This window comes from Narcine bancroftii, chromosome 2 (genome assembly GCF_036971445.1).
Source record: "Narcine bancroftii isolate sNarBan1 chromosome 2, sNarBan1.hap1, whole genome shotgun sequence".
Classification (NCBI taxonomy): Eukaryota; Metazoa; Chordata; class Chondrichthyes; order Torpediniformes; family Narcinidae; genus Narcine; species Narcine bancroftii.
The window spans coordinates 241,674,410-241,691,087 of record NC_091470.1 but is presented as its reverse complement, the minus strand read 5'-3'; the positions used below and the strand labels follow the sequence as shown (position 1 = coordinate 241,691,087).

Below are 16,678 nucleotides of genomic sequence, written 5' to 3'. Positions count from 1 at the left end.
CCGCCAGAAGAGGGATTTAAAGATCGGTGAGTGGGGAGAGGACTGGCCTCCAGAGCGCATTATTTCTTATTATGGACCTGCTACTTGGGCACAGGATGGGTCCTGGGGATATCGAACCCCAATTTACATGTTAAACCGTCTGATTCGTTTACAAGCTATTTTGGAAATTATCACCAATGACACCGCCGCAGCCCTTGATCTGTTGGCAGAAGAGCAGCAACAGATTAGGGCCACGGTGTTTCAGAACCGCTTAGCTTTAGACTACTTGTTAGCCACTGAAGGGGGTGTGTGTGGGAAATTGAATCTCACTAATTGTTGTTTAAAAATCGATGACAATGGGCAAGCAGTAAAAGAGATTTCATCTGGCATTCGCAAATTAGCTCATGTCCCGGTTCAGAACTGGCGACCCTGGGGCAGCTCATGGCTGGGAAACTTGTTCTCTGGAGCCTGGGGATGGATACAGACTGCAGTGCTAGCTGCTGGAGTTGTGGTGTTGGCGTTGGTCCTGATCCCGTGTATCCTTCCCTGCCTCCAGTGCCTGATTCAACGAGCGTTGTCACAGAGAGACATCCCCAGACCCCAAGGCATGTATTTGTCACTACTGCCCTCCCAAGAGTATAGTGACTACAAGAGGTCAGAGATGCCGGCCCTTGCAATAACTCCTGAGGTCTCGGTCTAATAAGGGAACAGGTGGTTGGTCTCATTTTCATGAGACCAAAAGGGGGACTGTTGGAATCTAGGGGTTAAAACAGTATGAAATAAATGATTAATTAATAAGTGTATATTTACTGCATGGTTCAGGGAAAGAGGAATGTGATTAAGTGGCAATCACAGCATGGAGCAAAGTTGGCTGAGCAAAATTGTCTGCTCCAAAAATACAGGGAGAGGAAATGCATAAAACGATTTAGGAGGAATGCTCAAACTAAAGGAGGTGGTGAGTAGCACAGGAGACACAGGCCAGATCAGAACAAAGAATGGCCTGCAAGAAACAAAGGGAATGGAAAACCAGTCTAGAAGGAAGATTAAGGCAGGAGGAGGTGTTAAAGAGAACAGCAGAAATTGGCCGGACAAGAACAGAATGGTGATTAGAAATATCTGGGGATGAATTAATTTCTGATCAACACAACAGGATAGTCTGGCCTGGAGGATTAAGATGGGAGTGCTACACCCCAGATATCTGCAAAACAGGAGATGACTTGTGATAACCCTTATGCAAAAAGATCTAGCAAAGGAAGACAACTTTTGTTCTGTATGATAATGAAATCTAGCAAAGGAAGCCAACTTTTGTTCTGTATGATAAGGTTGACCTATATAAACTGAACCAACTGGACAATAGGGGTCAGTCTTGGGGAATAGCTCACTGTGCAGGTGACCTATGAACTAATGACTGACCCAGAGCTCTGTTAAGTTTTATTCTTGTGCTGTGTAATAAATTGACTGTTGAACCGAATACCTTCTCCTATCACTTCATTCAAAGAACACGCTGGACTCAGACTACACATAGACTAAATTAAGAGTAAGGTAAAGCCAGAGTCCGACAACCGCCTGACCGTTGTGAGCATTGTCATTAACCAGTCTTTCACAAACGCTGCCTTCAGCAGCCAACGAGTAATCGAGAGCCAGGCGGTTTTGTTGAACTGTGGCTCGTATCTGTCGTCTTTCTTCAGCCCATAAATTCAGGGCCATCACTGTCTGTTCGGTGATGATCTCCAAGGCTGCCTGGAGTCTGATTAAACGATTTAAATGCCAAGCAGCTGTGGTGTTCTGGAGCAGCTTATGTCGTTTACAATTGGAACTCCCCTTACAGTGGTGGTTCTTAATATTTCGAATGTCTGTGTGACCCAAAGGATGATTTACAGGAGACCAAGTTGGGGAGGGGTGTTGCAGCTTGTCTGCGAACATTAGCATATGTATTCACTCTATCTCTGCTACATGTACAATCCTGACTAACATTCTGTCTGTCATTGTCCCACCATCTTCTTTGTGCTATCTCTTTAAAACTCCTCTTTTTAATACCTGTAGAGGCCAAAATACAAATCAAATATACTCCCCTAGGGCAGTTCTGTTCCCCTGGTCCATGATGGGATCCTATATTAACCCATACTAAATAAGGTACCCCACTATGACTATACTCTATACCTGCGCCCTGTCTACATTCTAAAGGTAAATAATTGTCACCTCTGCTGCCCCTGTTTCAGGGAACAACAAATCGTAAAAACAGCATTACAGCACTTTTTCCTGGTGTAGTGTAACTTTCAGATCAGAAGGATGAAGGACTGCATGCCAGGTGGAGGGTAGATTATCAATGTCTTTATCCGTGGATCAGCAGCTTGTTTAATTCGTTCTATGTGAGTCCACCCCTTTTCTTTCGTTCGCACTGCAGTGTCTGTAATCAAAAGTACACAATAGGGGCCGTCCCAGACAGGTTTTAGTTGGTGATCTTGCATGCTTTACATATACCCAATCACCAGATTTAATAAAATGAATAGGATGCTCCAGGGGTGGGTTTTGAGCTAATAAACCCTTCCGTTTTAATTCGTATAGAGAGGCAGAAAGTCCCGTTAAATATTTGGATATGTACTGGTCGTTCGCCTCAGGGGTAGGGGTATTAAAAGGTGACATACAAGGTTCGAGTATACCATCTTTCACCAACTGGTCAATTACTGGCTGCAGCCCCTTTCGGCCAGTCATAGGAATTGGGTACAGTTTTCGTCTAATTACTTGCTCAGGATCTTTTAAAGTAATTTGCAGGGGAGGAATATCTAACACTCCTCTATTGCCTCTTTTTGCCCATACTCCAGGATTTATTAGTTCCCGATCCTCCTCGGTTAATACATACAGTTGAACCCCGATACCTGATTCCTGTGGTCTGGTGCCGATAGCCAATTGGTCCTGTAAATCTCGTCCTAACAAACAAACTCCAGCCTGGGGAACTAGTAGAATGTCCTCCGTTACTATCTTCTCTCCCATTTGTATTCTTACATCCCTTAATACAGGGACCATAAAATCTCTTCCTCCTACTCCCGAAATCATCACTGTCCCCTCTATCTTAACACCCTCGGGTGGTTGTAAAATACTAGACCGGGCTGCCCCAGAATCTACTAAAAAGGTTATCTTGTCACTGTGGGGTTCTATGCTTAAATTTACCAATGGTTCTCTGTGCAGCCCCACGGTGTGTACTGAGAACCGCGACCCCCCCTGTCTTGGGTAAACTTATACCTCTCATTTTGTTCGTTTTAGATTGGTCACAGTGTTTGAGCTACCGAAAGAAAATAGACACACACACCGAGAGCAGTTCAGTTTATACAAATGTTTATTACAAATTCAAAAGCTGATTTCACACTCGAAGAGTCTCAAACTTCAGCAGCGGGACCATGGCTTATATTACCCAAAAGCTGCTTACCCAAGCACCTATTCACCTACTCAGCCTTGCTGCAAGGCTTGTGTTTTAGAATCAGCAGACATAAGCTAAATTCCACCGAGGGGCCAGAGATGCTGTTATCTGAAGAAAGGACATCTGTGTACCAGAACATTTAATCTTCCTGCTTGTTTTGGTTACAGACTGTCAGAGGCCTAGCCTTGATGTAAAATAAACCATTGTATTCAAAGTGATAAGCTGAAAATTATGTTATTTGTTAATAGCCTAGCATGCTAGCTTGCTTGCTTATCTTTATTGCTGCGCTGGGAATAGGTGCTTGGGTAAGCAGTTTTTGGGTAATATAAGCCATGGTCCCGCTGCTGAAGTTTGAGACTCTCCGAGAGGTGGAAACATCTCTCAGCAAGAAGAGGAAGAACTTCTGGAGTCCAGCCAATGTCCCGGTCAGGGGAGGTGGAGAAGCTGCTACCGGCGTCCTGACAACCTACTACAAGTGTGCAGTCGTTGCCTCGCTTCGGCAGTTGGGACCAGTCCAAGCGTTGATAAGTATAGTTGGGAAGGGCTTGCATATTGTAGTGTGAAATCAGCTTTTGAATTTGTAATAAACATTTGTATAAACTGAACTGCTCTCAGTGTGTGTGTCTATTTTCTTTCGGTAGCTCAAACACTGTGACCAATCTAAAACGAACAAAATGAGAGGTATAAGTTTACCCAAGACAATTGGCGCAGCGAGCAGGGTTGGTCTCAAGATGTTTCGCCGAAAGAAAGAGGTAAGCCCTGAGCAGTTCTTGATTCCAGGATGGACTTCCAAAGACGATGGGTTTGGTATGTTGGCCAATACCCTGTCTTTGTTGGGACCACCCATTTGTTGGGATGAGAAGTTAGATTCATCAAGTGCACCTCTTGGAAAGCGGGTTGCCACTCTCCTTCGAGAAAGAAAATTTCCTGATAAAAAGGGGACGCTGACGGATGGTTTTTGGTTGCTGGCCACAGCCTTACGCCACTCCGTTCAGCGTGCAGCAGAATCAGTTCAAAGAGAAGTAGAATCTCAGTGCAAGAGAAAGCAATTGGAGGAGGAGCTAGAAGCCATGCGACAACGCTGTTCCATGATGAGCGAAATTGTTCGCACCAGTCAGGACAGAGCCAAAGAATGGGAAGATAAGCATGTCCAAACAATCTGCCGTAATATTAAACTCCAGCAGCAGCTCTATGCAGATAAGGAAAGGCAAGGAGTAGAACCCGATCCATATCGTATTCGTGCCATGATAATGAATGGTGACAATCCTGATGAAATTGCGGATTGGGATGGGAATATCTGGAATGACAATGGTAATGATGCAGATACTCCCCAGCATGTGTCAACACCTCTCCACCTGCTGTTCACGCCCGCCCCATAAGGCAGCAGACTTCTCAAACAGACAGAAGGGGAGATGATGTAAGGGTAGAGATGGAAGGGATAGATACCCCGGTCTCCCAAGTGGACCCAGGGGAAAATACCCAAACCCCTGCTTATGCTCTGCGGGATGGCCTCGACCTCCTCCCCTAGACTGGGTGGAGGGCCCTGCGGGCCAAAGTGGGAACAGAGGTCGGAAACAGTCAATGATACGTGACTTCTCTGTAAAAGAGCTGGCTGCCATTGGAGATCGATTCAGGCAAAAGGCAGGAGAAACTCTGGCAGCCTGGCTCCTGCGTGTCTGGGAACAAGGAGGGGGTAATGTATTTTTAACCCCTGAGGAATTGTTGGGTTTTTACCATAGGGCCTTTGCATGCTGGTACAGGCATTCCCATGCTCCCCATTCCTTTCACCCGAAAGGAAGTTACTGCCTGGAAATATCTTGACCCCTCCAAAGGCAGAGTTTACATTGATGTTGATCAGCCTGTGCCTGAGGAGGCTCGTTTCTTTAATCTGAGTGATATTTTGGGTATTTTCCGAGGATGGCATATTTCTACCTCCTCTCATAATATCACACCCCCCTATTTTATTGTTTCCCAATATGTGAAGTGCTCTGTCTGTTTTTGTAAATTCCCTGCCAAACCTGCTGATTCACTGGGATTCAGTGATTGTCTGACATATTCCCTTTTCATTTCCAAGCCCCCTGTGAACGGGACTTATTGGGTTTGTAGGTCACGCGCCTATGCCTGCTGCCCCTTACCTGGGGTGGTTGCTGCTATTTAGCATATGCCGTCCCCTACCTGCACAATATTTCCTGTTTACAGGACCATCCCTCGCTTATGCATAGGTCCACTGTCCTTCGGCATAAACGTCACCTTTCAGGTGCCGAGATTGTCCTTGGCGCCTTGATGCCAGGTTATGGCGATATTCGCATTTCCCTAGAGGTTCACAAATTATACGATCTGATTAACTCTATTGCCAATGAGACATCCTTTGCTCTTTTGTCTGTAAATCAGGGCCTTAGTGACCTTAATGATGAACTCTCTGCCGTTAGGACAGTGGCTTTACAGAATCGTATGGTCTTGGATTTTCTGTTAGCAAAACAGGGTGGCACGTGTGCTATTGTCGGTTCTGAATGTTGCTCGTATGTTCCCGATGTATCCACTAATATTTCTGTTATTATTCAGCATGTTTCGGTCTGTTCTTGAGCTCCAGCGTCTGGGTATTGTGGCCAACAAGGATAATGTGAGCCTTGGTTGGAATCCTTTTTCATGGTTAACTGGTACATTTGGGGGGTTGGGCCACAATATTCTCCAATTGGTTGCTCACATTATTGCTTGTTTTTGTGATTATTGTAGTTTTAATTTCTCTTTTACGCTCTTTTTGTACTCTTATGCTTGTCAAGTCTCGTGTCTGACAGCCTGTGACCAAGGGGTCATTACACCCCCTATTCATAATCTGCTTCCATCTGTCAGACTCTGGCTTTACCCTACCCTTAATTTAGTCTATGTGTCGTCTGAGTCCAGTGTGTTCGTTAAATGAAGGAGATAGGTTAAGTGATAGGAGAAGGTATTCGGTTCAACAATCAGTTTATTACACAGCACAAGAATAAAGCTTAACAGAGCTCTGGTTCAGTCGTTAGTTCATAGGTCACCTGCACAGTGAGCTATTCCCCAAGACTGACCTCTACTGTCCAGTCTCTAGAGTTTATATAGCTCAACCTTATCATACAGAACAAAAGTTGGCTTCCTTTGCTAGATTTCATTATCATACAGAACAAAAGTTGACTTTCTTTGCTAGATTTCTTGCATAAGATTTATCACAAGTAATTTCCTGCTCTGCAGTTATTTGGGGTGTAGAGCTCCCATCTTAATCCTCAAGGTCAGAAATATCCTGTTGTTTTGATCAGAAATCAATTTTTATTTCTAATTATTTCTTTGTTCTCATCTGGCCATATTCTTCTGTTCTACTCAACACCTCCTTCTGTCTTAGCCTTCTTACTGATTCCATTCTCTTTGTTTTCTTGACAGTCTCTGTCAGGATTCTTTTTGTTTGTGCTAATCAACACCTCCTTTTGCCTTCCTTAACATTCCTACTAAATTGCTTCATACATATCCTCTCTTTTGTATTTTGGGAACAGACAATTCTAAACCTACTGTAATCAGCCAACTTTGCTACATACTGTGGCTGCCCCTTACTTACATTACTCTTTCCCTTCACCATGAGGTAAATATTAAATTGTTACATAGTACTGGATTCATGTATACAAAATGAATAGTACATAAGCATATATTCTACATATTTTCTATGATTAATTAACCCCTATATTCCAACACATCAGTGCGTAAGATCGCGTCTCCCTGGCTCGCATTGGGCATTCTCTCTTAAAATGTCCCTCCTTTTTACAATGGTAGCAAACTAATGCTCCTGTTTCCCAATTCCTACCGGGATTACCACGAGGTCCCGGGAACGGTCGTTGTCCCCGGAATTCCCCTCTATCCTTTCCCCTGCTCTGGTCTCTACTCTCCCACTCCCGGAGCTCCTCCCAATGTCCAGGAGCTGGCACACAGCCCCTACCCTTTCCTTGCTGTCCCTCCACGACTTCCTTGACTGCCTGCATCAAAATCTTAGCCTTTCCTTTCTGTTTATTGGGCATTCTCTCTTAAAATTACGCACCTCCGTACTAGTCAGGGGCACATTTACGAAACCGAGACCCGCTCCCATGGGAACTTCCCGTAAAGGTCTCATCCAGTTAATTTCTGGCTTATCCTCTCCTTTATAATGTCTAGATTCCTGCTCTCTGGGAAATGAATCAAAGGGTTCTGCCCTTCCCTCCCGGAGGGTCGCACACTGTTCTGAATCAAAGTCTCCTCCCTCTCTTGTCAATTGAGGTGGTAATCTAGTACTTTGTGAAGAGGTCATCATACCACCCCTATTTTCTTCTCCTTTCTTTAGCTGTGGGGGAGGAGGGGAAGGTGAAGAAGGGTAGAGCATAGGAGAGAGGGGAAAGATAGGAGCCGGCATAGGAGGAGCATAAGGGGGAGGAAGGGAATGTAACACATCCCATCCTTGTGTTTCAGGGACAAAAGGTTCCTCATCCTTCTTGTCCTTACATTCCTTTTCATTCAAAACCAGTTGATCAACCGATCCACTGAGCCAGTAGGCTAGGCTGCATATTCTCTGCTCTCAATATTATCTCTTTGATTTTGATAGACCTAGATGTTCAATGCCTGACACATCCAGTCCTCATCAGATCCGAACTTTGGCCAATAACCGAATTCTCTTTTATCGGGTTTTTTTAACCCATTCCAGACAGCAATACCTGACCATGGTCTGTTTGTCTTTCCTGCACCCCAATCAGATAGCATTAATCCTAACGGACTTTGCTTAGTTATCTAATCGTCCCGTCCTTCCTTAGTACTATTTCCCTTGCTACTCACACCTCCCATACTAACAGGTAAGTAAAATTCCTCTTACCGGGATCCAGTAGCTATTCCTAGCACGCTTCCTTAACGTCCTCCCGTCGTTTGTTCTCAATGCCTCTTCTCGGATATCACTCGCTTCATCCACTGACCAGTCACCCGCCGTCCGTGAGTCCAGCTGAATCAGCCGGGGTGCACCTATCCTCGTCGTCGGGCACTCTGTCAGTGGAGGGAGTGGGATCCCGGACGAGCCCCCATTTGTGAGAAACAGAAGTACCTTCACAGAAATTGCTTGAGACAAAAATTGAGAACAAAGAACATTTATTATACAACAATGCAAAGTTGGGTGCTTCCCCTTACCCTGGGAATACACACATACACTGGAGCTCACCCAACTTTTATACAGTTTATTTCAGTGTAAAAGTACCCTCCCCCTTACATTCTTCTGCCTCCTGGATGAGTTTGGCATTAGGCAATCCTGTCTGCCTACGTGCTGTTTCTGTGAACTTGGAGGACCAGGGGGTATCCTGTCGGTGTCCCATCATGTCATTGTCCTTATTCACACCTTCCCGACTCTCAGGGCTTACTAATTTCTTATATGCAGAACTTGCTAATTCTGTCTAAAAGGCTAGAAGACCCTTATCTTATTCAGACTAACTCTACTTCCTACATTCTATTATCTATCCTTATCTTATTCATACTGGCTTTCTTTCTTCTTTGGCTTGGCTTCGCGGACGAAGATTTATGGAGGGGCTTTATTCATTACACATATATCCATACTAGTTTTCTTAATCTTTCATATTTTCATATTAGTTTTACTCATCTCTCACAATAGTGAGCCAAAAACAAGCCCATTCTCTCTTCACTTTAGAAGAATGAGAAGTCTCCTCATTGAGGGAGCGTCTTAAAAGTTTGACCACATGAAACAGACCCTCTGCCCCAAGTTGTCCATGTCGACTCACCATGGACAAGGAATGCTTAAAATTCTTAAAGGGATTAACAGGGATGATGTTTCCCTTGGCTGAGATGTTTAGAACAAAGATGAAATTCTCAAAATTAGGGATTGTACATTTAGGGCTGAGATAATTTTTTTAAAACTCAGAACAAAGTGAATCTTTTGAGAGATAAAAATGTATATATTCATTTATTTATTATATATATATTTATAGCCTACTCCAACTTCTCATATTCACATGCACCATCCCACAAGATCATGGATGATCTGATATTTACTTTTCCCGTCTGTTCCCCATATCCTGAGATTCTCGGTCTAAAAATCAGATTGTCTCAACCTTCCTACCTGCCTGGGTTTAGGAGATTCTTAAATCATGCTGCAGAAGTTGCCTAGGGAAATATCCTCTTACTCTGAATTTTTGTTTTTGTTTTTATCTTGTACTTTGAGTGACACAGGAAGCTATTCGGCCCTTTAAGTCCATGCCAGCCCCCATAGGAGCAATTCCAATAATCCCCCTCTTCCCTGTACCTGTGCAATGTTTTTTCTCACATGTGCTCATTGACTTCCCTTTGATTCTTTTCCTCATTCAGATGCACTGAGGGACGGAGGGCGTGGCAAGATGGTGTAGAGGGCCTCAGCCAGTTTTTTAAGCACCTGTCTTTAAAGTTTATCTGAGTGATTAAAAATTGTATTTTTATTTTTGGGAACATTAGTAGGTCATAATGGCAACTAATGTTAAAAAAACAAAAGCTCAATTACAGAAGAAATTACCTTTTAAAAGTCCTGAAGAATTGAGACCTACCTGACCAGTTGAAGCCACGGAATTGTCGTTTGGAACCTCCAAGGCACAGAGAACTCCTTCCAGGCTGAGTATTACACCGGCGTCAACCTTGTCTCCACGAGATGGCACCGGCATGTTGACGAGCTCAGCCAGAGTTGATTCGCGCATTCGTGATGTCGGACACGCGGGCGACCCGGCTGAGAGAAGAGCCCTTGAGCCCGGGCTGCCGTCGGGTGAGCTAGGGACGTGCAGAATGGTGTCAGAAGTTGCCTCTGTGCAGTCCCTGGCCTTGTCGGGCATGCGTGGTGATTCAAGAGTCTGTGAGTTCTGGACCGGGTGTGGGCTGTGGGGGGGGCCCCGAGCGGCAGCGTGTGCAGACCCACAGCCACACCAGGAAGGGCCCGACAATGTTGGATGAAGAGGAAGACTTACCTTTAACGAGCAGTTCACGTGAACAATTGGAGGTGGAATCTTGAGAAGGTAGGCCTCAAAATGTGGAACTGGGATCTGGAATGGTCTGTTTGCACAGTCTTGGAAGGGATTGCATATCATATGGACAATATGTCTAAACAAATGAATCAAGGATTTTTGGATGTGACAACTAAAATATCTAATATGTCTGAAGATATATCTACAGTTAAGAGGGATGTCAGTAAATGTATTAAATCAGTGCAAGAAATTAAAAAAAAATTGAAACAGCTTTTCCTGAAAAATAGAGAAAGTGGAAGATTCGTTTGTGGATTGGGAAATCCAGAAGAAAGACTTACTGAAAAAAATTGATTAATTGGAAAATCAAAGTCGGAGAAACAATGTGAAAATTGTGGGTCTTCCAGAAGACATCGAAGGGTCTGATCCCATAAAATTTTTCAAGAGTTGGACTCCCGAGGTGTTGGGCAAAGAGTTTTTTTTTGGAAGGTTTAGTATTGGAGAGGGCACATAGAGCGTTAAGAAAGAAACCGTTACCGGGACATCCATCACGAGCGGTCTTAGTTCAGTGCCTGAACTATCAAGACAGAGAAATGATATTACAGTTGGCGGTACAGAAGGCACGACAAAGTCAATCTCCAATGATAATTCAAAGTAACAGAGTATTTTTTAATGCAAATTTGAGTCAAGAAATTATTAGGCGACGACAGGAATTTAATTCGGCTAAAGAAGTACTGTGGCGGAAGGATTATAAATTTACTTTTCAATATCCTGCTGTGTTAAAAGTCTTTTATGGTAACTTTCAATCTCAATTTTTTGAGAATAATCATGATGCATTAATTTTTGCTAATTCATTACCAGATTTATGAGGACATGGAAGAGTTTCGCCACCATCGCCTAAAAAGAGGGTAAATGGAAATGGGCAGGATGAGAAGAATGGGGAAAATGGAAAAAATGGAAAGAAAGACAAAGTCTTTTAACACAAAGTCTTATTGACATTGAAGATCTGGAACAATCATTGGGAATGGAGTCATTGGGTTGAATATATTTACAGTACTGGATTGTATTGATGTGAATGATGTATTTCTGGCTGGGGGGGGCGGTGGATAGGACTGAAATCTTTGATAGTCATCTGTCACTAGTGGGGTTGACCACACCCAGTTTTTTAGGGCATTACTACCTTTGGGTAGTTTTTTTTTGGGAGGGGGAAATAATTATTTTTTTATATATATATATATATATATATATATACTTTATTTTAAAAAATAGTTAGGGGAGGGAGAGTGCTTTTCAGTTATTAGAAGGGGAGCGATATTTTGTAGTTAGTGATTATATTGTTAGTTTGTAAGGACGTCTAATTTGAAATTTGCAACTTTTAATGTTCGGGGGTTAAATAATCAGATTAAGCGAAAGTGAGTTTTGGCTTATATCAAGAAAATGAAAATTGATATTGCCTTTTTACAAGAGACACATTTGACTGAAAAAGAACATTTGAAATTGAAGAGAGATTGGGTTGGGCATGTGTTTTTTTCTTCATTTAATTCTAAGGCAAGGGGTGTAGCAATTCTAATTCATAAGAATTTGTCTTTTGAGTTGCAAACTATGGAAGGGAATGCTGGAACGGTTTTAAAGGTGAATTGCAAAATTTTTACTGAATCTTGGACTTTGCTTAATGTTTATGCACCTAACGTGGACGATGAGTGTTTTATTTCAGATGCTTTTTTGTTATTAAATCAAGCTAATGAAAATATTTTAGTTGGGGGAGATTTTAATTGTGTCTTGGATCCTTTGTTGGACAGATCCCCAAAAAGTATAAAGAAATCAAAGATGGGGATACAAATTGGGGCCTTGATGAAGGATTTAAATTTGGTGGATATTTGGAGAAAGGTTAATCCTATAGAGAAGGATTTTTCTTTTTACTCGTCTTGCAATGAATCATTTTCTACAATAGATTTTTTTTTAGTATCGGCACATTTACAAGGAAGGGTATTACAAGAAGAATATAAAAGCAGGGTTATATCAGATCATTCTTCATTATTTTTTTCTTATGTAAGTTCAGAAGTGGTACTTTCATCTTGTCGATGGAGATTTGTTGAAAAAAACAGAGTTCATTATTTTTGTTAAAGAACAGATTACTTTTTTTTGTCCGAAAATGTTAATTCAGTAAAAAGTCATTTTGTGTTATGGGATGCATTAAAAGTTTATTTAAGAGGACAGATTATTAATTATACCACTAAAGTTAAGAAGCAGTATATGGCAGAAAGTTTACAATTAGAAAAGCAAATTGATGAATTGGAGAAGGAATTTCAGAAGGAAGTGACAGAAGATTAAAAAAAAAAGTGGCATTGACTTAATTGAAATTGCATTATAATACGTTGCAGACTTATCAATTTTAATGTTTAATTAATCGATCTAAGCAGCGTTATTATGAGTTGGGTGAGAGGGCACATAAGGTAGTTGCATGGAAGTTAAAGAAGGAACAGGTTTCATGGATTATTAATGCTTTAAAAAAGAATTCAACAGTTACCTATAAACCTCAGGAAATTAATGACCAGTTTTATTCATTTTATAAAAAATTATATACTTCTGAGGGGAAACAGGATAATGGTTCTATTGATTCCTTTTTATCTAAGTTAATGTTATCAGCATTAGAAGAGGAGGATGTTACGGATTTGGAAGTTCTGTTTACAGAATTAGAGATTAAGGTGGCTATGTTGGAAATGTCCAATGGGAAGTCACCAGGTGATGATGTGTTTTCGGTGGAATTTTATAAAACTTTTTATGAAGATTTATCTTTGGTGTTTGAGGAGATATTACAACAAGTGACTGAACAGCATGAGTTACCAGAATCTTGCTCCAGTGCTTTAATTACTGTAATCCCGTAAAAAGATAGAGACCTGTTGAAAGTGTCTTCGTATAGACCTATTTCTTTATTGAATGTTGATTATAAAATTATTGCAAAAGTGTTAGCAAATTGACTTGCTAAGTATTTTCCTAAATTGATACAGGTTGATCAAACATGTTTTATTAAAAATAGAAATGCTTCAGATAATATTCTTCGATTGATTCGTTTGGTCAATGCATATCGACAGCAGCCCAACCATCCAATGGTGGTTGCGCTTGAAAAAGCCTTTGATAGGATCAAATGGGATTTTTTATTTAAAGTATTGGAGAAGTTTAAATTTGGCCCTTTTTTTATTGGTTGGGTTAAAGCTTTATATACAAATCCGACTGCTAGGGTGGTGACAAATTATCATTTCATTATCGTTTAAATTGACGCATTCAACTCAACAAGGTTGTCCATTGTCACCAGCCTTGTTTCCATTGGCTATTGAACCATTAGCTCAAACAATAAGGCAGAATGAACAGATAAGAGGGATGCGAGTTATGGATGAAGAGTCTAAGATTAATTTATTTGCAGATGATGTTTTGATATATTTAACAAACCCAGAACAATCATTGCCACATTGGAATGTTTATTACAATATGGAACATTATCTGGATATAAAGTTAACTGAGATAAGAGTGAAATTTTGCCAGTCGGAGAAGGAGATTATTCAGAGTATAAAAATATTATAAAACTGAAATTGTCTGATAAAATTAAATACTTAGGAATAATTATAAATCGAGTGTCAATCTTTATACAAGTTAAATTATGTTCCATTATTATAAAAGATTAAAGCAGATTTAATTAAATGGAAAGATCTTCTGTTAAATTTATTTGGTCACGTTAACTGTATTAAGATGAATATTTTTTCTTGTATTCAATATTTATTTCAATCAATACTGTGTTCTCTTTCAAAGAGTTTCTTTAAGGATTTAAATAAAGTTACGAGAGAATTTTTATGGAAAGGTAAACTACCATGGGTAGCATTATATAAACTTACTTGGAAGTATGCATTAGGTGGGCTTCAATTACCTCATTTTCAAAATTATTATGAAGTAGCCCAGTTGAAATTTATTAGTAGATTGATGGATTTGGACCATCCCCCGAGTTGGGCTAAAGTTGAGATGGCTTGTATTTCTGAAGTCGAGGTGTATCAATTTATATTTTGATGGAATGTAAATTTGTTGAGGGAATATAATATGCCGATATTAAAACATCTATTGAAACTATGCATTAAAAAAAAATTAGGATCGAAAGGTAAATTGTAAATTTTAACTCCATTCTATAATAATCAGCTTATTTATTTTTCAATGTTTAATAGTCATTTAAAGATTTGGGATTCTAAGGGTATAAAACATTACAGGATTGTTTTGTAGAAGGACAGTTTCTCTCTTTCAATCAATTGAAAGAGCGTTTTGATATTGCTGAAAATTCTTTATTTGTTTATTATCAACTTCGATCTTTGGTGAAAAATATGTAAGGTAGAGAGATGATTTTACCTGTATTGACGGAATTCGAGTCTTTGATTTCTTCAATACCAAAAAGGGGTTATATTTCTGTTATTACAAGTATTACAAGACAATATGGATAAGGCGGAATGGGAGAAGTCTAAGATTAAATGGGAAAATTATTTAGCTTTTGTTTTTCCTGAAGAAGACTGGGCAGATGTGTGTCATGATAGTGTTACTAAACTGACTAATTTGCGGTATGGAATGGTTAATTATAATTTTCTACATCAGTTGTATTTAACCCCAGAGAAATTGAAAAAATATGGTTTTAGTAATTCGGATTCTTGTTTTAGATGTGGTGTAATGGAACTTTTTTACATGCTATTTGGTCTTGTGTGCATGTACAACCATTTTGGGGTGAAATTAAGTTAATTTTGGAAAAATTATATAATTTTAAGTTACCATTAGATCCATCTATTTTTTTAATGGGTTATATGATTCCTTTAAAGGGATTAGGGTTGGATAAATTTCAAATTGCATTTATATATTTAGCATTGTCTGTAGCTCGAAAATGTGTAGCAAGTACATGGAAAGATAATATAGTGATGAATATAATGCAATGGCATAATGAATTGAAACCTTGTATTGTTATGGAAAAAATTACATATAATCTACATGACAATTATTCTTTTTTTGTTAATAAGTGGTTACCTTATTTGGAATATATGCATTTAGATATATTTTGATTTATTATATATTTTTAGTTTCTGTTTATATATTTTTAGCTCTCCTTAAGAGAGCTGGCTGATGGGGTGGGGGGGGGGTGGTGGGGATTTGATTTAATTTTTTTCTCTTTTTTTTTCTTTTTGTTTTTTTAATTTTTTTAATCTATATATAAAATTCTCTTTTTGGAATGTATTTTGTATTACTATTAATGATTCTCCAAATAAATAAAGTTTAATTAAAAAAAGATGCACTGAGGGATTATTTACATGTCATTTAATCCACCAAAACACTTTAGGAAGTCAGAGTAAAATTGATCACCCACAGAAAATGCACACAGTTCCAGAAAGAATGTGCAAAGCCTGCACAAGCAACACCAAGGTCAGGATTGCACCCAAGTCTGTGAAATGTGAGGTAGCAGTGCTAACCATTGCACCACCTTGCTTCCTTTGCTGCACCTCCCTGCCACCCTTCTCAAAGTTGAACACAAGTTTGAACAACTGGAGACTCTCAGCAGGTCAGGCAGCATCAGGGGAGATAAAAGTAATTAACATGTCAGATCAATGTCTTCCATCAGCATAACCTTTGTCATGTGTTTCCCAGTTTTGATAGCTTCATTGACTTGAAATATTGACTAAGTTTCCTCTCCACAGATCCAATGAAAAAGCGAGGTGGATGGAGGACCAATCAAAATGGGCTCTTTGTCCCATTTCTTCTTTTGACATCATAATAATTTTAAATCAAAACTGCAGCTGAATATGGAATCTTGGCTAACACATTAAAGCATTCCTGGTTTGGAGAAGAGTCTCTCAACTCTTTCCTCTGGATTTAAAAGCAAATACTGAAAGTGGAGAACTAGATTTAATGTATATTCATTTCCAATAAAGCATTTAATTGCCTTTACACTGTACTGAAGTCTTCTTTGGCTTGGCTTCGCGGACGAAGATTTATGGAGGGGGTAAAAAGTCCACGTCAGCTGCAGGCTCGTTTGTGGCTGACAAGTCCGATGCGGGACAGGCAGACACGATTGCAGCGGTTGCAGGGGAAAATTGGTGGGTTGGGGTTGGGTGTTGGGTTTTTCCTCCTTACTGAAGTAGTCCAGAGATAAATGTTTAAAGATCTGGTCTATTACAAGAGATTGGGAAAACAAAATATGCAGATAAAGAGATGCAGTCAAATCCATCATCCATCAAAGTCAAAAGAAATCTCAGAAAATAAATGGGTAAAAAAATACGAACATTTAAAATTGGCACACCTTGTGGTTGGT

At 40.2% G+C, this 16,678-nt stretch overlaps 1 long non-coding RNA gene across 1 annotated transcript; it reads left to right on the top strand.

Annotated features, from left to right (window-relative positions):
- Positions 1-3,767: 3,767 nt before the first annotated feature.
- LOC138752649 (uncharacterized) lies at positions 3,768-16,314 on the top strand. Its single transcript, XR_011350804.1, has 3 exons — positions 3,768-3,922; positions 4,036-4,146; positions 16,065-16,314. It is a non-coding gene; the product is annotated as an uncharacterized lncRNA (long non-coding RNA).
- The last annotated feature ends 364 nt before the right edge of the window (positions 16,315-16,678 follow it).